Consider the following 24,491-nt stretch of genomic DNA (forward strand, 5'->3'; position numbering starts at 1 on the left):
TTCTGGTTTGGGGGCTGATAAGATGGCTGGTTCCTCCAAGGAATGTAGACAGAGCCAAGCAGCCTATCTCCATAGGAGGGGAAGAAGGGAGAAAGAGCAAGAGTAATGGAGGATTCCATAGTTAAGGAAACAGTCAGACCCTCAGTTAGGCCATCAATGTGACTCCAAGATGGTGTGTTGCCTCCCTGGCGCCTGAGTGTGGGATGGCACAGAATGGCTACAGTCCGTCCTGAAGGGGGAAAACAATCAGGCAGAGGTCATGGTAAAGTCTAGTACCAATAACACAAGTAGAAAGAGAGGTGAGGTCTTGCATCAAGAATCTAAGTACAATACATCCACTGGTTCCTCTTTATCCACAACATAAGTTACCTTAGAAGTTTAATAAATTAGCTAAACAAAATCATTTGACTTGACAACATGTTTTGACAAAACCATGTTGGCTCTGCTGATTACTTTGAACTTATCCAAGTGTCCTAATATAACATCTTTAATAATTGTTCCCAATGACATATATAAAGGACATTGCATCTAGATTGCAGCAGATGGTGAGGGATTCAACAAGAAGGAAAAACATATTTGACCTCATCCTCATCAATTTGTCTGCTCTATGACGGTACAGGTAGGAGTGACCACTGCAAAAAAGACAAAATCCAGTCTTCACACTGCAGATACCCTCCAGTTCTGAAGAAGAGTCATACGTCCTGAAACATTAACCCTGATTTCTCTACACTAATACTGCCTGACCTGAGATTTTCCAGCAATTTCTGCTTTTGTACCCTCCTACGTGCCATACTAAATGAAATACATTTTGAACATATTTACCCACTCAAAAATAGGCATCCATGAGGAGCTATAGGTCATCTGCAATAGCAGGACTATATCTAAACACAACCTGTAATGTTATGATTCGACATATCCCCACTCTACCAGAACCGTCAAGCCAACGAGTCAATTCTGGTTCATTAATAGTGTAGGAGGGTACGTCAGGAGCAGTAGCAGGTATACATAAAAATGAACTGGCAGCGTGGTGAAGCGACAAAACAGGAATACCTTTATGCTAAACAACACATATGGCAAATGAAAGACAGGACTAATGATTCTACAACCAATGGATCAGATCTGCAGTCCTGCCCCATTCAGTTGTGCATGTTGGTAGACAATTAACCAAATAATGGGGGAGATAGCTTCTCAATAATCCCCATTCTCATTGATGGGAGAGTTCCACATATAGTGCAAAAGGTAAGGTTGAAACATTTCCAGCAATGTACAGCTAGAAGTGCCAAGTGAATGAATATTCTTGGCTTTTTCCAGCAGTCCAGATGACATCTTTCAGTCAAATTGATTCACTCCATGTGATTGCAAAAAAAGAGCTGGAGGTACTAGCTACTGCAAATGCTATGGGACCCAACAAAATTCCTAAAACAGTTCTGAAGAGGTGCTCCAACATTTGCTGTGCACCCAGCAACATTCTCCAAGCCACTACAAGGCTCCATACAAGGCAATTAGCATGCCAATGCATAGTGTAGCATTGACTCATGGTTCCAGAATTCAGCTCTGATTGTAAGGATATGTTCCAATATCCTTCACAATCAGAAAAAGATTCTACCTGCCCCATCAATTTCTTTCAAAATCTTTTTTAAGGAAAACCTTAACCTACTTTATTTCAGAAGGAATAGGCCCAGTTTATGCAATCTCTCCCAATAAACCTGGGGACCCTGGTTACATTCTGGTGAATTTACACATTATGGCCACTAATCTTTTCTAAATTGTGGAAGTCAAACTGTAAACAATACTCCAGATGCAGTCTAATTGAGGCTTAGTAAAGTTGTTCAAAAATACTTAATTGACTTCATGCACTCTAGGATGTTTATATAATACTTCTTACTGCATTTTGGAACAAAATACACGTTACCATAATCAAATCAAATCAAATGTGGAACAGGCTATATAGAAGTGCAAGCCTTTATTACTTTCTATAGAGAAGGCTCCTTTCCTGTATAATCTAGAACACATGCAGTAAAGGCTAACATTTCTTCAGGCTTTTTGATTGTTTTGCACTTTACTGCAATATTTTAGTGGTCTGTGTGTAGCGGAATTTCTTTGGGTCTCTCCTAATCTTAGCTTATCAACTTAAAGAAATGCTGAGGACAATAATCAATTTTGGTCCATAATATTGGACGTTATTGTAGTATTAAAAAAACATGTTGATGAATTATTTCGTTTTTACTGCCTTTACGATTTCATACTGCACTAACACCATGCTAAATGGGACGAATTTAAACACATCTAAACACAAAACAGGGCATTGATTAGACACGTGGGCCATCAGCAGAACAATATTCAACCATGATATGTAAATTTATGGCCTGGCAATTATGCATTCCACTCAGCTTTCAGTCTTCCTATGAGCACATCTTAGTGGAACTTCACAATTGTTATTGCAGTTATAAAACAGGTATCCAAATAATTATGTGTTTCCATTTAGCTTAATTAGACCTTTTTAAACAACTTCCAGGTTTTATTAAATTATAACCGTGTTATAAATAATTATTTGGCTTATTTGTTTCACCAGATTTGGCATTTTTATGTTTGGATGTTTCGTCTTGCATTTCAGCATTGAAAACAGACGCTGAAAAATAGTTTGACATTCCAGGTTTTTATATTGACAGTACCAACTGACACTAATGAGCTTAAGCCAGCAATAACACAACCTTCATTTATTATACCATAATCTTTGAAACGGTCTTCCTAAATTCCCACAAAAATTAAAATCTACCTCATTAGCCTTCTTTCCTGATTCTCTTCCCAAAAGATCCAATAATCCTGAGAAATTCAATGGTATAATTCACTGTTTTAAAGTGTTATATATATGCAGGTTTGAATGCAAGGATGGTTCAGAGATCTGTTAAACTCATAATATCTGCCTCTAACTTTCCACCTCCTTACAACCCTTCCTTTGTCCCTGTTGTTATCAAACTACTTAACAAATGTTAAATCTTTGATTAACACACCATTCCACATTTAAAGTTTCACAACACTAAGCTTATGATGTTGAACTCCATACCAATATTCTGACCCTGAATTGAGCTTCCAATCCAAGATTTTCCCTAATTGTGTCATGTGGCACTAACACCATGCTAAATGGGACGAATTTAAACACATCTAAACACAAAACAGGGCATTGATTAGACACCGTGGGCCATCAGCAGAACAATATTCAACCATGATATGTAAATTTATGGCCTGGCATATTACACAGACTACCATTACTATCAAGCTAGGGACTAAGCGTGATTCAATGAGGACTGTAGTAAAGTGTCCTGAGGAGCACCAGGCATTCCTAAAAATACCAATTTTGCAAAGCTACAATACTTGCAGACTAAACAGGAGTAAAGCTCAGCGACACCATAGTCATCTGCTCAGATCAAATTCTGCATTCTGAACATATCCAATTCAGAATGATGTCAGGTAATCCAGCTGGTGAGGTGATTCCACAAACAGTTCCAACTGTAATAATGGCAGAGGCCAGCACTTCAGTGCAAAAGACAAGGCTGAAGTATTTACAGCCATCTTCAGCCAAAAGTGCAAAGTAGATGTTCCATCTCACCTTCATCTCAATAACTCGTATCATAGATGTGAGGAATGGCCTAATACGCCAAAGGCTCTTGGCTTGACGATACATAAGCTGTAATACTGAAAATTTGAGTTCAAGAAATAGCTGTGCCCTAGCAAAGATGTTTCTGTATAACTTCAATACAGGAACCTGCAGGCAATGTGCAAAGTTACCCAATTATGTTCTGGCCACAAAAAAAGCAGTTCCAAACCAGTCAACTACTGCCCTATCAGTATACTTATTCTGTGTCTTATCATCTTATACTCCACAACCACCTGATGAAGGAGCAGTGCTCCAAAAGTTGGTGCTTCCAAATAAACCTGTTGGACTATAACCTGGTGTTGTGTGATTTTTAACTTCAAGCGTCAGGACAGTGATGTCAGCTTTTATCAACAGTGTTATCAAGTGAAACTTATTCAGCAATAACCACATCAATGCTCAGTTGGGGCTCTGTTAACACTGGTTGGTTCCAAACCTCATTATAGCCTTGATCCAAATGTGGACAAGAAAATTGAATTCCTGAGATGAGGTGAGGTGAGAGTGATTGCCCTTGACATCAAAACATCATTTGACTGAGTGTAGCATTAGCAATGATGCTAATGTAGAAGAGGGTGGTTTTAGTTATTGGCGGTCAATCACCTTCCCTCCAAGATATTGCTGCAGCAATTTGTCAACATGGTGGCCAGGCAAAAGCATCTTCAGCAATACTTTCCCACGATCTTAAGATCAGAAGTAGGGAATCTTAGTGATTACAATCTTTAGTTTCTTTTGTAGCTCCCCAGATAATGAATCAAGTACATGTTGCCAAGCAACGAGGTTGAGACAATATTCAGGTTTAAGCTGATGAATGGCAAGCAGTCTTTGCACCATAACAAGTGTTAGGCAGTAACTAACTCCAGCAAGAGAAAATTCAAATATTTCCTCTTGATTTCAATGGGATTACTGATGTTGAATCTCCACAATCAAAATCCTGCGAGGTTGCCATTGACCAGAGCCTTAACTGGACCAATCGCATAAATATTGTGGACACCCCATGTTCTTCCTTGAAGACTAGGCAGATGTCAAGAATGTGACTAAATATTGTCCGCTTGCCTGAATGAATGCAGCTCCAAAAAGCCTGATACCATCCGAGGTAAAGCATTCTGCTTGGTTGGCACCTCATCCACCATGTTAAATATTCATTCTTTCCACCACTGGCATTTAGTGTGTAGCTTCTTCTTCAGCAGTCCTTCTGGATCAAGGATGACTTGCTTCCATTCCAGGGGTGGGTTCTGTGGCGACTGAATAGTCCAATCCCAGACCCGTTGACTCTGTCACAGGTGAAGGAGGATAGTTGTTGAGGATAGTGGATAGCTTATGCTGGATTCTGTGCACTCTTTCCACTGCTTGCACTTAATCTTCATGTGCTCTGCTAGGTTAAACAAAAAGTGGTTGGTGTCTTGATGGATGCTTCTTCTTCAGTTTGAGAGGTCTGAGGCAAGCAATTTCCACATGTCAGTGGGCATGTTGCACTTCTTCAGTTGGGCTTTTAGGGTGTCCTTGTGGCATTTCCTCTGTGCTTCCAGTAAATTCCTCAGAGCTCCCAGTAACTGCTTACTATTGTGGATCTCAGCACTTGTTAAGGGAGACTTGTGTTGGACATGTAGATAATGTGGCTATCACACAGTGGGTAACCAGTGCCTTGACATGGTGGATATTGGCCAGGGAAAGGATGCTTACTGCCTATCCTGCCAGTGGATTTGCAAGATTTTGCAAAGGCAACATTGATGATAACTCTCAGGTCCTTGTTGTATCTTGTCCTACAGTCACCTTTAGGCTTGCATCCTCTCACTTCAGTTTTGGCAGAGGTGCCAGTTCAGGAACCCTTACATTGCGATCCACGAGATTCTGGATTTCTCGATTTTTAACCAGTCTGGTGTTTCCTGTTCAACAGGCTGAACATCCTCATGCAGATACTGACTATGGTGGCTTTTAGGGTGGACCAGGTGCTATGGGCACTTTGTGGCTCTGGTACATTGATCATCTCCAGGTTGGCTGTGAGGTGCTGCCCGATATGTATTTATTCTCAAGGTTTTCAAGTCCAGCAACACTGAGTCTTCTGTGGTAAGAGTTTTTTTTTGCCTTTGCCGGTTTGGAGTCTGGTTGGTGGAGATGGTAGAGGGGAATTATTCAAGGGTTTGTTCAGCAAACATTGGCTCTAATAATGGTGCAGATGCTGCAGACACCTTTGCAGCCCCTGGCTCAAACGATGATATGGTCTATTAGGTATCAGTGTTCGGAGTGGGGGTATTGCCATGAAGTCTTGAACTTGTCCCTCTGGTGGGACAGGATATTTGTTATGACAAGAACAAAGAACAATACAGCACAGGAAGAGGGCCTTCAGCCCTCCAAGCCTGCGCCGACACATTTTGCCCTTCCATACTAAAACTGATTTCACTTACATGATCAGTATCGCTGTATTACCTTCCTTTTCATGTATTTGTCCCAGTGTTTCTTGATGCTGCTTCCACCACCTCCTCTGGCAATGCATTCCAGACACTCGTTACCCTTTGTATGAAAAACATGCCTCACACACCTCTTTTAAATTTACCCCCCACATCCCCGCACCTTGAACCTGTGTCGCCTGGTAATTAACCCCTCCATCCTGGGAAAAAGCTTTATACTTTCCACTCTAACCATGCCATTCACAATCTTATAAACTTCAATCAGGTCACCCCTCAACCTCCGCGTTCCAGTGAAAACAAACCCAGCCTATCCAACCTTTCTTCATTGCAAAATTCCCCATACTAGGCAACATCCTGGTAACTTTTTCTGTACCCTTATGCTCACTCATGCATTATTCCCTAAAACATTGACTTATTTTAGCTTCTCTCCCCCAATACCTCCAATCAAACATTCTTATCCTTGTGTTTGAACACTTTCAGAGCCTCAGTCCACCTTTCTTTGTATAGGTAGTCCCCTCTAACCTGACAAACCTTTCTTAAATTTCTCCTTTCCTTTGATTTTGTACTTTTATGCATCTCTACCTACTACTACCAGGTCTCACTACCCTGAATATCTTTCCTGAAGCCCCATGGCTTCGCCCCCTCCATGTCCACTTTTAAGATCATTCTTAAAAGATGATACATCTTATCTTCTCCAATGCTCCCCAGCATCATAGATGCCACACTTCAGCCAATTTGATTCACTCTGTGACATCAAGAAAGATTGGAGGCACTGGATACTGCAAAGGCTATGGGCCCTGACAACGTTCCAGCAAAAGTTCTGAAGACTTGTGCTCTGGAATTTTTCATTCCCTTAGCCAAGCTGCTCCAGTACAACTACAATGTTGGTGCTTATTCGACAATGTGGAAAATGGCCTGGGTATGTCCTGTACAAAAAAAACAGGAAAAATCCAACATAGATAATCATCGTCCCATTTACCCTCGATTATCAGTAAATTGATCAGTAAATGAAGCACCATCTGCTCAGCAGTAACCTGCTCAGTGATAGCCACTTTGGGTTCCGCCAGAGCCTCTCAGCTCCTGACTTCATTATAGCCTTGGTTCAAATATGGACAAAAGCGGCATCTATGATCACCAACAAGCTGCTTCATCAATGACCTTCCATCCAACATAAGGTCAGAAATTGACATTTTCACCAATGATGGCACAGAGTTCAACACCATCTGTGATTTGTCAGATACTGAAGCAGTCCATGTTCAAATAGAACAAGATCTGGACAATATCCAGGCTTGGGCTGACAAATGATAAGCCTGACCTGCTGCACTTTTCCAGCAACACATTTCCATCTCTGATCTCCAGCATCTGCAGACCTCACTTTCTCCTGACAAATGATAACTAACATGTGCACCAGGCAATGTGCCAGGCAATGACCATTTCCAATAATAGACAATCTAACCACCGCCCCTTGATATTCAATCGTGTTACTATCACTGAATCCTGTTATTAACATTATAGGGGTTACCACTGACCAGAAACTCAACTCGACAGACCATATAAATACAATTGCTATACAAGCAGGTCAGAGATTAGGAGTACTGCGGCGGGTAACTCACCTCTTGACTTCCCAAAGCCTGTCCACCATCTACAAGCCAGGACTGTGACAAAATACTGTCCACTTGCTTGAATGGGTGCAGCTCCAACAACACTCAAGAATCTTGACACTATCCAGAAAAAAATGCCCACTTGATTGATACCACATCCTCAAGCATCCACCCCTTTCACTATTGACATTCAGCAGCAGCAATATACACTATCCACATGATACATTGCAGAAATTCACAAAACATCCTTGACAGTGCCTTCCAAACCTACAACCACTTTCATCTAGAAGGGCAACGGCAGCAGATACATGGGAATGTCACCACCTGAAAAGTTCCCCTCAAAGTCACTCACTGGAAATATATCACCATTCCTTCTGTCGCTGAACTGAAATTCTGGAATACCCTCCCTAATGGCATTGTGGGTCAACCCACAGCTAGTGGACTGCAATGGTTCAAGAGGGCAGCTCATCATCACCTTCTGAAGGGCAACTAGGGACAGGCCCACATCTCACGAGTGAATACAAAGAAAAAAACCTCTTTTACCAATGTTCACTATGAATTCTTGGACTTATATAGCTATGTTGATTACACTTGCTTACTCTTATTTCCTCAGCACTCTTCCATTGTCCTAGTTTTTCACATCTGCAGGGGTGGCAAGTAATCAGGAAGCTGGTGAGTTGAAACTCTTAAATGTCCATTAATTGACCATCTAAGGGCCTCAATTGCAGGCAACTTCAGAAAGTTACCCATGGATTTTCAAACCTAGCACTTAATTGCTGAGGTGACCAGGTCACACGTCTCTCCCCAGGGCCAACTCAACCTAGTATTTCCACTTCTTGCCACCTTCATGGAGGGGATAATTGTGCCTTTTCATTCAGTTTACAAGCATGATCCTGTACTTCCCATCACTTTTCATTTCAATTCTTTACCTTGCTCCCACTCTGAACATTTGGTCTTTGGCCTCCTGCAATATGTGGGCAAAAGTAACTCAATGAAAGCTCAAGAAACAGCATATTTTTTGATAGGGCACTTCACAGCCTTCTGGAATCAACATTGTGTTCAATGGCTTACAATCATAACTTCTGTCTCAATTTTGTTTCTTTTAAGTTGATTTCAGTTTTTTCTCTGGTTTCTTTCTTAATCCATTTACTTTTTATTGGATGGCTGCTATCCTGCTATTCAAATTTATGTGGACAAATCTTTTGTTTCTTTACTCATAACATTACTGCACCTTTTGCTTTAGCTCATGCTCTCCATCCTATCACAGACCTTCCCTTTCATCCTCCGTCCAACCACCACACACCAGCATCACCTAGTACTTTCTCATTCCTCAAACTTTATTATACTTTTCGCTTTTCTCAGTCCTGAAGGTTATAAATCTGAACATAGCACAGATGCTCCTGGACCTGCTGAATATTTCCAGCATTTTCTGTTTTTTTGGGATTTGGAGCATCTGCAAATTTAAATTTTGCATTCTTTTATATGAGCATATAAGTTAGAAGCAAGGAGTTATCATCATCATTGGCAGTCCCTTGTAGAGGTGAGTTTATAGGTAGCTCTACAGATTGATGTGGCTTCTGCAGGCTCTGTTTCACTTGGGGCAGAAGGAAGTTGTTGGAAGGGGTGGGTGGGACATTGGTGTGGCAGCGCACTCCTTTTGCCTAGTTTTTGCCTGGCTTTTTCAAAACGGCAAATATCAGGTGCTCATGCCTTCCCAGCTGCTCCTCCTCCACTTTGAACGATCTTGGGCCTGCGATTCCCAGGTGTTTGTGGGAATGCTGCGCCTTGCCAGTGAAGTGTTTCCTCTGTCCACCTAGGGCTCACCTGCCATTTTGAAGCTGGGAGTAGAGAACCTGCTTAGGGAGTCGCGTGTTAGTCACGCAGATGACATGCCCAGTCCATATTAGCCGATCAAGAGTGATCAGTGCCTCTACGCTGGCGATGTTGGCCTGGTTGAGGACACTGGTGTTGGGTTGTCTTTCTGCCCAGTGGATTTGCAGGATCTTGCGCAGGCAGTAATGGTGGTATTGCTCCAGTGCATTGAGGTGTCTGCTGTAGACAGTCCCATGTCTCAGAGCCAGATAGGAGGACAGGAACCACCACAACTCCGTAAACCATGCTCTGATGTTGTTGTTCTCGAACACCATTTTTCTCAGTTGGCCAAAGGCTCCACTAGCACACCAGAGGCATTTGGGACCTCAAATCTTCTATACCATTCAATAAGACCATGGTTGTTCTGATTGTGGCCTCAGCTCCACATACCTGTTTGCTTACTCTTCTTAATATCGCCCCTGTTTCAGTTTCTTTCTGATGCCACCTGTATGAATTGTCATGAGACATGTTTTCAATAGTAAAACTGTTGTACAGCAAAGGTAACATTAAGAATTCTCACTGTCAACTTCTCACCTGACTTGAGGGATGGTTAACCTCAGATTAAACCATTACAGTTATCTCTCTCTAATGACACAGCAGCACTATGGTCTGACAAGATAATGGCAACTTTAGATTTTACATTTAGTTCTTGTTTTTATATTATTCCAATTAACATTTAATTAACAAATTTTAATACTGATTAATCTTTATGACCTGTTTTCTTGAAACGCATTTTTATTTTTACATTTGTGTCACAGTATCGCATCATCATCTCATCTGTTGTTGCATTAGGACCTGATTTGTTGACAGAGCAGCAGAGGTGGGCTGCAAAAGACAGACAGGCAGAGAGATAAGCATGGAAATGGTTGACGATAGGGAGTGTCAAAGAGTGGAAAGGTAAAGTAACAGAGACATAGAGGGACAGGACCCATTACACTCTATACTTAAGAGAAATGGTGAGTGCAATCTAATTTGAATATATACAGTAATTCTGTTATACATTATGTCTTATTTTGTTTTGCAGTTTAAGCTATAAATATACAGTGCAGCCCATACACAGTATTGGTTTTCCCAGGCAAGAAAATGTCTGAATGCATTTAATTCTAGATTTAACATTGATTCCTATTCGCTTAAATTTGTTTCACTTCAAGTAGCATTTTCCAGATGCACAACCTTAACTTTAAGTGATAACCGTAATGTAAATTATTGTAATACATCATATGTTTGAGAGATTGAGGAGGCTATGACTATATTCTCTCGAGTTCAGAAGAATGTGAGATGACAAAAGTCTTACAAGGCACAGCAGGATATTTCCCTTGTCACAGATGTGGTGTGGTGGGGGTGGGTGGTTTTGAAATGTACAGAAATAGAGGACATAGTCTCGTTTAGAGCTCACATGAGATGAGAAGAGATTTCTTCACTCAGAGGGTGGTAAATCTTTGCAATTCTCCAGCACAGAAGCTGTGGAGGCTTGTTCACTGAGTAGATTCAAGCCAGAGATTTATAGATTTGTAGAAATTAAGATATATAGGGATATGGGGATAGCGTATTAAAATGGCATTGAGAATTAAGATCAGCCATGATGATTTGAATGATGGTACACGCTGATGGGTGAAATGCCTACTCCAGCCACTATTTTCTATATTTGTAATTAACAAGCCCAGCTTTACTAAATTTTGCAGCAGACATTGTTTTCCTTTTCATGGTTTTGAACTAGATCATAAACATTGCGAATGTAACACTAAAACAAGATGGTTTTCAGATAAATGTTCTAAAAACGTTTGCAGTTGCTGAGTGAGATAAGTTAGTTGTTGTATGTCCTTAGGCTATTTTCACCAGTAAGAAAAATACACAGACATGCTCAATCGTTGCTGGGGTTGGGGGGGGGGATCTTTTTTTTAGTTTACCGCAGTTCCATTGTATATTATTGCTATATTATTGCATGTCCAGAATATACATGGGGTGGTTTTTACTGAATTATTAGATATTCCAAACTGATAGCTAGGCACTTATAATAATGGTTAATTTTAAAAATATGTTCTGGAAAAAACATAGTTGACTCTTAAGTGGATACTTCAAATAACCAATTATTTTGTATCCAAATTGCTTTGCAAAATAAAGTCCTAAACAAGGTAGTATGATACTATTTTATGAAGTGTTAAAGGTTCCAGGTTCCTGCAAGTAATCAGACTAAAAGGCATCACAATTTCAAACAATACTAAAGATGAAGTCTTCTGTTACATTCAGGTGGCCAGTTCCAGTGCCCCCTTTTGGCGAACCACTGACAATGTTCTAAATTGAATTACATCTGCAAGTTTATTCCATGAAAAATAGATAACATAACAGCCTTAAACAGGACTCATTGGTCTTAGGGAGGAAAGTTCACACAAAAGTTTACCCAGCAGTACAAATCACAAGATATCTTGCATACATATCCATCCACTACATCTTCTGTGATGCTTAGCGTACATTTCCAAACAGCAGCTTAGACCATGCGACTATCATTGATTGCAAAATGAGCAGCTACTTCTCTGATGTCCTTCAAGGAAGGAAATCTGTCATCCTTACCTACTCTGGCATAAATCTGAGAGCAAGAGCATTGCAACTGCCTCTCTTTTTTAATTAACCTATTCTTCTAATCAACCTATTCAGAGATGTTATTACCCAGTTCTAGAGCAGGAGGGACTTGAATGTAGGCCCCTCTGGTCCAGGGACAGGGACACTACTACTGTGCCACAGAAAGGCCCCCACAATTGCCTCAAGTGCTCTTTGAAATTGCCTCGCAAACCCCCCAGTTAACAAGCAATTAGTGATCAGCAACAAATGCTGAGTTTGCCAGTGATGGTCAAATCTCATTAAAGAAGAAATAGATTCCCAGATATTTTGCAGTTTCCATCCAACAATACAGCTCCCCACTATACTCTTGCACACATCTCCACTCATACAGCACATCTGACTGCATATCTTCTGCATCGTCACCAAGTAACACTTCTCAATGGATATTTTGCACACATCATATTGTGTGCCCATAGTGCAGTAATGACAGAGGATTATACTGCCAGAGATGCTTTTGTTCCAATGAGATATTACACTAAAGCTTCATGTACTTGTTGAGGTGCATGTGAAGAATTCTACAGCAGTAAGTTACAAGTTGAGCATGTCGTTTTCTTCCTCACTTTTTTTTATCATTTCTGTTTCTTTTCTTCTTTCACTCATGGGATGTGGGCTTAGCTGGCTGGCCAGCATTTATTGCCCTTACCGAGCTGCCCTTGAGAAGGTGGTTGTAAGCTGCCTTCTTGAACCACTGCAATTCTCGTGCTGTAGGTTGAGCCATAATGCCCTTAGGGATGGAATTCCAGGATTTTGATGCATCAACAGTGACAGAACAGTGATAAACTTCCAAGTCAAGATGGTGTGGGGCTTGGGGGGGAACTTACAGGTGATGTTTCCATGTACTTGCTCCCTTAGCCCTCCTAAATGAAAGTGATCACGGACTCGGAATGTGCTGTCTCAGCCAGGAATAAGGCCAAACATTCAGTAACAATAAAGTGGCTGAGGAAGAAAGGGAAAAACTGGTCTCTAAGAAACTGAGTTTGCGACTTCACTTACCATGTTAGTAAGCAGTTAGCCACATTTAATGGATAGAATACCTGTTCCAACAAAACTGTCAAATTTCAACATTTGGACAAAGGTGAAGTTTAGTTTGGTGGTAAAGGCAGAGGAATGGAAGTGGCAGAAGCAGTTGAATGGATGATGTCGGTTTTAGTAATCTTATAGTTAAGATGGGTGTCAAATTTCTAGAATTCTGGTCAATTTTCAAGGATGCCAACCAGACTTCCCTAATATTTTGAAAAACTGTTTTGAATTTTCAAATAATTTGCTCATTAAACTAGTTACAGAAACTTAGAGCTGGTAATTGAGAGTGGAGGTTCCATTTTTAACCATTTCAATCAACCTTTGGGCAGAAGGAGAACAATTTATACTGTACTGTCACATTCCTGCAGGCTATAAATTATTGAGATTTCTAAAGTTTAATTTTTTTAAATGTTTCCATTACTTTTTCTTCCTCTTCAAGCAGGTCTTGTTCACTCCCTTTTTTTCTGCACCTGATTTAACTATATTCCAGTCATTTTAGTCACACTTCTTCCCCTTCCATGCTCTTCTTTTCCAAATTCTTAAATCATTTTGGACTCTTGCCATAAACCCAGCACCCCAGTCAATGATTTCATCTCTCTCTGGATATCATTTGAGTCAAACATGTCTAACTTTGACTTTCTATTTGAATGAAATGAACTTAGCCATTTGGATACAGAACTGGCTCAAAAGTAGAAGACAGAGGGTGGTGATGGAGGGTTGTTTTTCATACTGGAGGCCTGTGACCAGTGGAGTGCCACAAGGATTGGTACTGGGTCCTCTACCTTTTGTCATTTACATAAATAATTTGGATGTGAGCATAAGAGGTACAGTTAGTATGTTTGCAGATGACACCAAAATTGGAGGTGTAGTGGACAGCGAAGAGGGTTACCTCAGATTACAACAGGAACTGGACCAGATGGGCCAATGGCTGAGAAGTGGCAGATGGAGTTTAATTCAGATAAATGCAAGGTGCTGCATTTTTGGGAAAGCAAATCTTAGCAGGACTTATACACTTAATGGTAAGGTCCTAGGGAGTGTTGCTGAACAAAGAGACCTTGGAGTACAGGTTCATAGCTCCTTGAAAGTGGAGTTGCAGGTAGATAGGATAGTGAAGGCGGCGTTTGGTATGCTTTCCTTTATTGGTCAGAGTATTGAGTACAGGGTGGGACTGTTGCAGCTGTACAGGACATTGGTTAGGCCACTGTTGGAATAATGTGTGCAATTCTGGTCTTCCTATCGGAAAGATGTTGTGAAACTTAAAGGGTTCAGAAAAGATTTACAAGGATGTTGCCAGGGTTGGAGGATTTGAGCTATAGGGAGAGGCTGAACAGGCTGGGGCTGTTTTCCCTGGAGCTTCGCAGGCTGAGGGGTGACCTTATAGAGGTTTACAAAATTATGAGGGGCATGGATAGGATAAATAGACAAAGTCTTTTCCCTGAGGTCAGGGAGGCCAGAACTAGAGGGCATAAGTTTAGGGTGAGGGGGAAAGATATAAAAGAGACCTAAGGAGCAATGTTTTCACGCGGAGGGTGGTACATGTATGGAATGACCTGCCAGGGGATGTGGTGGAGGTTGGTACAATTGCAACATTTAAGAGGCATTTGGATGGGTATATAAATAGGAAGGTTTTGGAGGGATATGGGTCAGGGGCTGGCAGGTGGGACTAGATGGGGTAGGGATATCTGGTTGGCATGGACAGGTTGGACCGAAGGGTCTGTTTCCATGCTGCACATCTCTATGACTCTATAACTTCCAATCTCATGTACATTCCATCACCAAAAATCAGCTACTTTTACCTCCATAGCAGCATTTGTCTTCACCCTTGTATCAGCTCATCTGCTACTGAAATAATCATCTGGTCCCTCTAGCCTAGACTTGAATTTGTCAATGATTTGCTGACTGGCTTCCCACTTTATGCTTTTTGTAAACCAATTTCCACAAATCAGCATTGACTGCAAGTCTTGCAATTCATCGATATTAAGATGTTTATACTTGCTTGCAAATCTTTCCATGACCCTGTCCAGACTTGTAACCTCCTCTAGCCCTACAACCCTTCAAGGTCTCTGTGCTCCAGCCAACCCTCCAAATATGGCTCTCTTGCACATCTCTGATTTTGTTTGCCAAAGCTTTTTTGTAAAATCTCTAGTCTTCACATTCCTAAGTGTATTAAAACCCACCATTTGTCTAATTTTTGGTCAGTTGATCAAAATCTCACAGTGCAGCTTGGAAAGTCAAATCGTGCTTGGAAATGCTGCCATGAAATATCTTGGGATAGTCGAATGTAGGTGCCATATATTCATGCAATTTGATATTTCTGTTAAGGGGGCAGACCAAGTCCAATATACCTGTTGCTCTCACTGCACTGTTATCAGCACACATCTCCAGCAAGTTACTGTATTCGTACTTTTCAATCTGGATGTCGTGAAAATGTGAAACGCTGTATACTATTTGTTATCTGGCTACAAGGTGTGAACTGAAATTGTGTTGCTGGAACAGCGCAGCAGGTCAGGCAGCATCCAGGGAACAGGAGAATCGACGTTTCGGGCATAAGCCCTTCTTCTCCTACAAGGTGTGAACCCTTTTCAACCGTTCTATTCTCCTCATAAATGCTGAATGGGTTTGTCGGATGTTTCTTTTTCCAAACAATTTTTGTTTATTTACAATTTCTAGTTCTTTTTTCATATGAGCCAAATTGAACTGCCTCATTAACTGACCCTGGAAGTATCCTAGCAGAGAAGGACTTATGAAAAAGTGTTGAAATAAATAGGTTGGTACGAGGAGCTAATGTGCATATTAATACATCGGTATGCGTTATGCAATATGTCATGCTCTCATCATTGATACCTCATATACACCTCCACCCAATCTCACACATCATCATTTCTCAGCACTTTGCAGAGGCCACGTTACCCAAAAGCCCCTTGTAAATGCAACGTCCTCAAAGATGGCGGCCGCCTGCTCCTGAGGCGGTTGGTGTTGGATTGACTAGCGGGTTTTATTCGCGGTTCTTTCTGATTCTGAGGCTAGACGCGTCTTCCTTTTGAACGGGACCTGGTGTGATCCGAAGCGGCGACCTTGGATAGGTGAGTCGGCGGCTATAACCCGGTCTGTCCGTCGGCGGGATGAAAAAGCCGGTAAGGCTAGTAAACTCAATCTAACGTGATGGCGGTGAAGTCCCGCCCTCCTCCCCGGTAGCTGATTGGCCGAAGGCAGGCCAGCTATGTCTGGGATTGGTCCAGCCTGCTTGTCAGTCAGTGCGTTGTGATGTGTAAGTTAAGATGTGTGTTTGCCGGTTGAGGCCTCCTAGTCGTTCCCGTCCCTTTCTCTGCAAATCATGGTGAAGAGGAGCAAGTGGCTGGACAGCCCCAGCGGCTTACAGCTATGTCGGCTGTTCAGTGTTTTTTTAAAAAATCCCCAGTGGTTTGGTTTGTGCGTAATCAAACCTTCACCTCGTACAGATTGTTACCCCCTCACTCCTTCATGCACTCAAACAGCATTCTTACTTCCATGAAGATCATAATCGTCCTGCCACGTCCGCAGCAGAGCAGAATTGATTTGAAAAAGAATCAAACCAATTGAATACCGAAAATTGCATTGCAGCTTCACGGACATTTATTTGTTTGTCTAGCTTAATTTTGACTTGAAGTCCTATTAGCCTGATCTTCAGATTATGATAACGTTGGAGACCAGCTCTGATGTATCGATCCGTCATTTGTTTCTTTACTGACAGTGAATGAACTATGTATTTCCCCCTTTCCTGATTTAAAATTTAGAAATGATTCCCAGAATGAATTATTTACAATCGAGCGAAAACTTGATTTGTTCCCTAATATTGTAGAAATTTAAAGCTAAAAAACACGTTTTTTGACAGTTGTAGTATTACCTCTTCAACTTGAGCTGTAATATAGGCTCATGTATTTAGAAACTATGAATATTAAAATGTCTAATTCAATTTTCACTGTAGCCGTCTTGGTGTTCCTCACTGTCCAATTTGCAACTCTGACCAATTTTTTTGATACTTAAAGCTTTTTTCTTGGTTTTGGTTTTTGTTGTGTACTAACATGTCTTGCTTTTAAATAAAAAGTTTAAATGCATTGCTATACATAGTCATCTGCATCTTTTAAAATAGCTGCTTGTGAAACATTGGGGCAAAGGGATATAATAGAGTTATACAGAACAGAAGCAGACCCTTTTGGTCCAACCACCTATCTTAAACCAATGTAGTCAAATTTCTGCCAGCGTTTGGTCCGTATTCCTCTTAACCCTTCTTATTTACGTAACCTCCTGATGCCTTTTAAATGTTGTAATTCTACCTGTCACCACCACCTCTTCTGGCATATTGTTCCATAGATGTACCACCCTCTGCATGAAAAAGTTGCTCTTCGGGTCACTTTTGAATTTTTCCCCCCTCCGTTTAAACCTACGCCCTCTAATTTTTGGACTTCTCTACTCTGGGGAGAAAAAATACCTCCGTTATTCACCATACTATTTGTCCTTCATGAATCTATAAACCTCTATAAGGTCACCCCTCAGCCTCTGACACTCCAGAGAAAAAAGCCCAGCCTATTCAACCTCTCCCTGTAGCTTAAACCCTCCAACCCTGGCAACATTCCTATAAATCTTTTCTGAACTCCTTCAAGTTTCCTATAGCACGGAAACCAGAATTGAACACGGTATTATAAAAGTGGCCTCACCAATGTCCTGTACAGCCGTAACATGATACCCCAACTCCTATACTCGATGCACTGACCAATGAAGGCAAGGGTGCCAAATGTTGCCTTCACCCTGCCTACCTGCGACTCTACCTTCAAGGAATTGTGCACAAGCACCCCTAGGTCTCTTCGTTTAGCAACACTTCTCAAGGACCTACCATTATCTGTATCCATTCTGCTCTGATTTGCCTTATCAAAATGCAACACCTCATTTATCTAAATTAAACTCCATCTGCTACTCTTTGGCCCATCTGATCAAGATCCCATTGTTCTGAGATAATCTTCTTCACTGCCAATTATACCATCAACTTGGTGTCATCTGCAAACTTACTAACCGTACCTCGTATGCTCACATCCAAATTATTTATAGAAACGATGAAAAGCTGTGGACCCAGCATTGATCCTTGTGGTATACCGCTGGTCATAGCTCTCCAGTCTGAAAAACTACCCTCCACCACCACCCACTATTTCCTACCTTCAAGTCAATTTTGTACCCAATTGGCTTGCTCGCTCCCCCTGCATTCTACATGATCTAACCAGCCTACCATGTGGAACCTTGTTGAATGCCTTGCTGAGGTCCATATAGACAAACATCTACCACTCTGCCTTCATCGGTCTTCTTTGTTAACTCTTCACAAAAATTCAACTAAATTAGTGAGACATGGTTTCCCAACCACAGAGTTATGTTAACTATCCCTCTCACTCCTTGCCTTTCTAAATACATATAAATCCAGTGCCTCTGATTCCCCAACAACTTACTCGTACTCACTGGTCTACATTTCCCTGGCTTTTCCCTACTACCTTTCTTTAGTAATGACACCGCAGCGGCCAATCTCCAGTCTTTCAGCATCTCACTCATGGCTGTCCATGATAACATATAACTCAGCGAGGGGCTCAGCAGTCTTTTTCCCAGCTTCCCATAAAGTTCTGGGATACACCTGATTGGATTTATCGATCTTTGCACTGTAAGATGTCCATCACCCCCTCTTTTGTAATATGTCCAATTCCCAAGATATCACTATTTATTCCCCCAAGTTCTCTAGCTTTCATGTCCTTCTACGCAGGAGATCTCAGATATCTGTAAGAATAATAGGGTGGTTATGGTAGGGGATTTTAACTTTCCAAACTTTGACTGCCAAAGTGTTAAGGGCTTGGATAGAAAAGGATTTAAGTGTGTATAGGAAAATGTTCTTATTCAGTATATGGATGTACCTACTACAGAAGGAACAACACTTGACCACCTCTTGGGAAATAAGGCAGGGCAAGTGACTGAGCTGTCATTGGGGGATCACTTTGTGGTCATTGATAATTATTTTAAAACTAATATAATTATTATGGAAAAGTACAGACCTGAACTAAAAGTTAAAGTTCTGTATTATAATAAGGCCGATTTTGATGGTATTAGGCAAGAATTTTCAAATGATGATTGAGAGAGGCTATTCGCAGGTAAAGGGACAGATTAAAAGTGGGAGGCCTTAAGAAAATGAGATCGCAGGAGTCCAGAGACATGTATGTTCATGTTAGTATAAAGGGCAAAGCTGGTAATGTCACTCAGAAGTTGAGGCTCTGCTCAAAAAAAGGAAGAGGCATATTGTCAGGTATAGATAGCTGGAATCGAGTGAATCTCTCAAGAGTCTTAGCGCAGAAGGAATATACTAAAAGGGAAATCAGGAGGACAAAAAAGGGAGATAGCTTTGGCAAATAGAGTCAAGGAGAATCCAGATAGATTCTACAAATACACTAAGGGCAAAAGAATAACTAGAGAGAGAATCGGGCCCCTTAAAGATCAACAAGGCTGTCTATGTGTGGAACGACAGGAGATGGGGGAGATACTGGATGAATTTTTCATGTCATTATTCACTGTGGAGGAAAATATTGATAGACAAGATGAACAGGCAAAAGTGTGGCAAATGAATTTCAGTTACACAAGTATGGGGTATCCATTTTGGACCAAAAATGATAGATCAGGTTATTTTCTAGATGTCCAAAGAGACTTTAGGATTCAGTTGCATAAATCTTTAAAATGCCACAAACAAGTGCAGAAAAACATCAAGAATGCTAATGGAATGTTGGTCTTTACATCTACAGGACTGGAGTAAAAGGATGCAGAAATTATGCTACAGTTATAGAAAACCTTGGTTAGACCCCACTTGGAGTACTGAGAGCAGATCTGGGTACTCAGGAAGGGTATATTGGTCTTGGAGGGAGTATTCTGCAAATTTACACAAATGATATCTGGACTTCAGGGATTAAGTTATGAAGAGAGATTACATAAATTAGGTCTGCTTTCTCTAGAATTTAGAAAATTAAGGGTTGACCTGATTGAAGTCTTCAATATAACCAGCAAAGGCAGAGTAGATCAAGATAAAGTTTACTGGTTGGAGATTCTATAACTAAGGAGCATTATTGAAAAATTAGTACCAGGCTATTCTGAAGACATATTATTAATAAACACTTTTACATACTTTTAAACCTTGGTAAAAGTTTAAGTCAAAAACAGAAATTGCTGGAGAAACTCAGATCTGGCAAGTATTTCCAGTAATTTCAATCTTTATTTCAGATCTTCAGCAACCGCATTGCTATGTAGTAGAGGTATTGTAGAACTCTATTCCACAAAAAGCAGTTGATAATAGATCAGTTAATTTTAAATATGAGAGATCCTTTTCATTAAACAAAGTTATTAATGGATATTGGCCAAAGGTAGTATATGGAGTTAGCCCACAGATAGCTTTCACATTGAAAGATGAACTGGTTCAAGGGGCTTAATTGCCTACTTTTGCTTCCGTGTCTAATACCCGATACTGTTCTGTAGTTGTACAATGCTGGACTTTATTTATCATGTTCGTATGATGGGATGCTATCTATATAATGGCTCGTAGTTATTATATGCTTTTAATGTGACAAGGCACCTCAGAAAATAGGGATTAGCTAAGATCAAGGTTGATGGAAAAATGCTATTAAATGATTTGAGACAAAGGGAATTAAGGATTGTATTCCGAAATGTGGCAGATGACTTTCACCAATTTGAGAGGAGAGGAGAGGGAGAATTTTGGGGAACTGGGTGTAGGATAAAGTGAGATCACAGTCATGGAGGAATGTGTTGAACCTGAGTGACAGAGGTAGAATTGAAGATTTAAATTATAGAAGTGTAACTATAAGTAGATAAGGAATGTGAGTTTGAAATTAAATTGAGGCTCTAACAGTACACAAGTTACAAATTGTCAGATTCTTCCTGAATAAGCTGTCAGGGCATGGGAACGAACCTTCGGATAAACTTAGACTATCTGCCAGGAGTAGAAAATGTGTTGCTGGAAAAGCGCAGCAGGTCAGGCAGCATCCAAGAAGCAGGAGAATCGACGTTTCAGGCATAAGCCCTGAAGAAGGGCTTATGCCCGAAACGTCGATTCTCCTGCTCCTTGGATTCTGCCTGACCTGCCCTTTTCCAGCAACACATTTTCAGCTCTGATCTCTAGCACCTGCAGTCCTCACTTTCTCCTATCTGCCAGGAGTAGGTTGATTACAAGCCTGTCTGTTAGGTTGGAAAAACTTAACTTGTCAAACAAGCAGACTTGTGGTGCAGTAGAAGTTACATGGTTGAGAGTAGTGTTAAGAGGTGGACTGAGATGATATATATATGGTCTTCATCACGAAGGCAGTGTTTTGAGAAATAATCTGGTAGATGAGGATTGGAGAAGAAATTATGGAAAATCTGGCATGCCAAGTTTTCAACCTGGAATCCACAGATATTGGAGGGTCTGTGGGAGGCTTGCAGAGGGTTGATTTGGGCATCAGGTTCCATCCATCTGTCATCAAACTTACATGCTTTTCCATTATTAATATACTGCTGTTTTAATTTCATGGTTTATTAACAAACATTTTCTGCAATAATGCCACTGTTTTCCTATGGCTAGTTGGTGTTAGGAATGATACTCTATTTTTAATAAGATTTTTGTGGAATTGTTTGTGTGTAGCATCAGTTGCACAAGCTCACTACAGATTTATCAAATACATAGCAGCCAATACAGGATTCTTAAAGGGACCACTGATACCTGCTACCAATCATAAATAAAAATATTTCTTCTTGCTGTGTGGTGCCATGACGAGCAGGACTCTTGCTACTGACTCCCCTTTCTCTACAATATTTCTATCACCCCTCATTTCAAACTGCATATTTCCAATCATGCTTGCCTTCTTGTTCAGAGAAAGTGAGGACTACAGATGCGGGAGAGTGAGGGTCGAAAAGGGTGGCGCAGGAAAAGCACAGCAGGTCAGGCAGCATTCGAGGAGCAGGAGAATTGATGTTTTGGGCATAAGGTCCTTCATCAGGAATGTAGAGGCGGCAGTGCCTGAGAGATAAATAAGGAGTTGGGGCTGGGGTGGGAAGGCGTTAGGTTGGGGGTAATAGTGATAGGTCAGTGGGGAGAGTGGAGTGGATAGATAGGAAGGAAGATGGACAGGGAGAGCAGGTTAAGAGGGCGGTGCTGAGTTGGACTGTTTGGATCTGGAGTGGGATGGGGAAGGGGAGATTGGAAAACTAGTGAAGTCTGTGTTGATGCCATGTGGTTGAAGAGTCCCAAGGTGGAAGATGAAGTGTTCTTCCTCCAGTTGGTAGGTGGCTTTAATTTGGCAGGGGAGGAGGCCCAGTACTTGTGCTGTGGTTGGCTGGGAGCAGTAGGGTTGTTTGGTGCGTGTCCCAGAGATGTTCCATGAAACGCTCCATGAGTCAGCATCCTATCTCTCCAATGTAGAGGAAACCACATCAAGAGCAACAGGTGCAGAAGATGAGGTGGGTGGATGTGCAGAAATCTCTGCCAGATGTGAAAAGATCCTTTGGGGCCTTGGCGGTGAGGGAGGTGCTGTGGGCGCAGGTTTTACACCTTTTGTCATGGCAAGAGAAGCTGCCAAATATGGAAGGTGGGTTATTGGGGAAGGGGGGACATAGACCTAACAAGGGAGTTGCTGAGGGAATGGTCTCTGTGGAATGCAGATGGGTTGGGGAGGGAAATATATCTTTGGTGGGGTCCGACTGTAAGTGGTGGAAATGGCAGAAGATAATGTGCTGCATCCGGAGATTAGTGAGGTGGAAGGATAGAGCTGTGTTTGGGGGGGGTAGTGGGGGAATTCTATCCTTGTTGCAGTTGGAGGGAGAGGTGCAGGAAGTTGAGGAGATGCGCTGGAAGGTATTGTTGATCATGTGTTCATTGATAGAGTATGAATGAGGTCAGCAGGACCCCTCCCATTGACCTTATCTCGCACATTTTAGGTAGGTGCTCTGTGCTTTGCCTCATTTTGAATGTTGTCCGGTTCCCACGCCTGAGAGTGTAATTTGACCAGTGAAATGTGGATAAGTTGCTGAGAGTTGTAGATGAAATTATAGGCTGAAAATGTGTTGCTGGAAAAACGCAGCAGGTCAGGCAGCATCCAAGGAGCAGGAGAATCAACGTTTCGGGCATAAGCCCTTCTTCAGGAATGAGGAATGTGTGTCCAGCAGGCTAAGATAAAAGGTAGGGAGGAGGGACTTGGGGGAGGGGCATTGGAAATGCGATAGGTGGAAGGAGGTCAAGGTGAGGGGGATAGGCCGGAGTGGGGGTGGGCGCGGAGAGGTCAGGAAGAAGATTGCAGATTAGGAAGGCGGTGCTGAGTTCGAGGGATTTGACTGAGACAAGGTGGGGGGAGGGGAAATGGGGAAACTGGAGAAATCTGAGTTCATCCCTTGTGGTTGGAGGGTTCCTAGGCGGAAGATGAGGTGCTCTTCATCCAACCATCGTGTTGCTATGGTCTGGCGATAGAGGAGTCCAAGGACCTGCATGTCCTTGGTGGAGTGGGAGGGGGAGTTGAAGTGTTGAGCCACGGGGTGGTTGGGTTGGTTGGTCCGGGTGTCCCAGAGGTGTTCTCTGAAACGTTCCGCAAATAGGCGACCTATCTCCCCAATATAGAGGAGGCCACATCGGGTACAGCGGATGCAGTAAATGATGTGTGTGGAGGTGCAGGTGAATTTGTGGCGGATATGTAAGGATCCCTTGGGGCCTTGGAGGGAAGTAAGGGGGGAGGTGTGGGCGCAAGATTTGCATTTCTTGCGGTTGCAGGGGAAGGTGCCGGGTGTGGAAGTTGTGTTGGTGGGGGGTGTGGACCTGACGAGGGAGTCACGGAGGGAGTGGTCTTTTCAGAACGCTGATAGGGGAGGGGAGGGAAATATATCCCTGGTGGTGGGGTCCATTTGGAGGTGGCGGAAATTACGACGGATGATACGATGTATATGGAGGTTTGTCGGGTGGTAGGTGAGGACCAGTGGGGTTCTGTCCTGGTGGCGATTGGAGGGGCGGGGCTCAAGGGCAGAGGACCGGGAAGTGGAGGAGATGCGGTGGAGGGCATTGTCGATCACGTCTGGGGGGGAATTGCGGTCTTTGAAATTATGGAACCATGATAGAATGATGCCAGGAAATGGAGTAGTTGTCTTTTAAAGATCAAATAAGCAAGAAGGATAGCTTCTACAATTACAGTTACGAAAGATGTAATTAATGTAATTTTGTCAAAGGTCTTTTCATACTGTGGGCAAAACAAAGAAGTCTGAAGGGAGAATTCTGAAGAATACATGGTGGATGAAGTAAATGTG

The 24,491-nt window shown here is 41.9% G+C and overlaps 1 protein-coding gene across 15 annotated transcripts in view; it reads left to right on the forward strand.

Moving 5' to 3' along the window:
- arfgap1 (ARF GTPase activating protein 1) overlaps positions 1 to 24,491 on the forward strand; it is a 73,678-nt gene that overhangs the window by 14,555 nt on the left and 34,632 nt on the right. For 6 of the 15 annotated variants that reach the window (XM_087994885.1, XM_043710392.2, XM_087994888.1 and 3 more), the window contains exon 1: positions 16,104 to 16,249. The exons of 1 other annotated variant lie outside the window; for it this stretch is intronic. The gene's annotated coding sequence lies outside the window, so the exon portion shown is untranslated. Of the gene's footprint in view, positions 1 to 16,093; positions 16,250 to 24,491 lie in introns of those variants that run through there. 8 more of the 15 variants (XM_087994890.1, XM_087994889.1, XM_043710397.2 and 5 more) reach the window with 6 other exon arrangements.

Source organism: Chiloscyllium plagiosum, unplaced genomic scaffold (assembly GCF_037043375.1).
Source record: "Chiloscyllium plagiosum isolate Xiang-an unplaced genomic scaffold, Cpla_swu_hap1 HiC_scaffold_15, whole genome shotgun sequence".
In the NCBI taxonomy this organism is placed as follows: Eukaryota; Metazoa; Chordata; class Chondrichthyes; order Orectolobiformes; family Hemiscylliidae; genus Chiloscyllium; species Chiloscyllium plagiosum.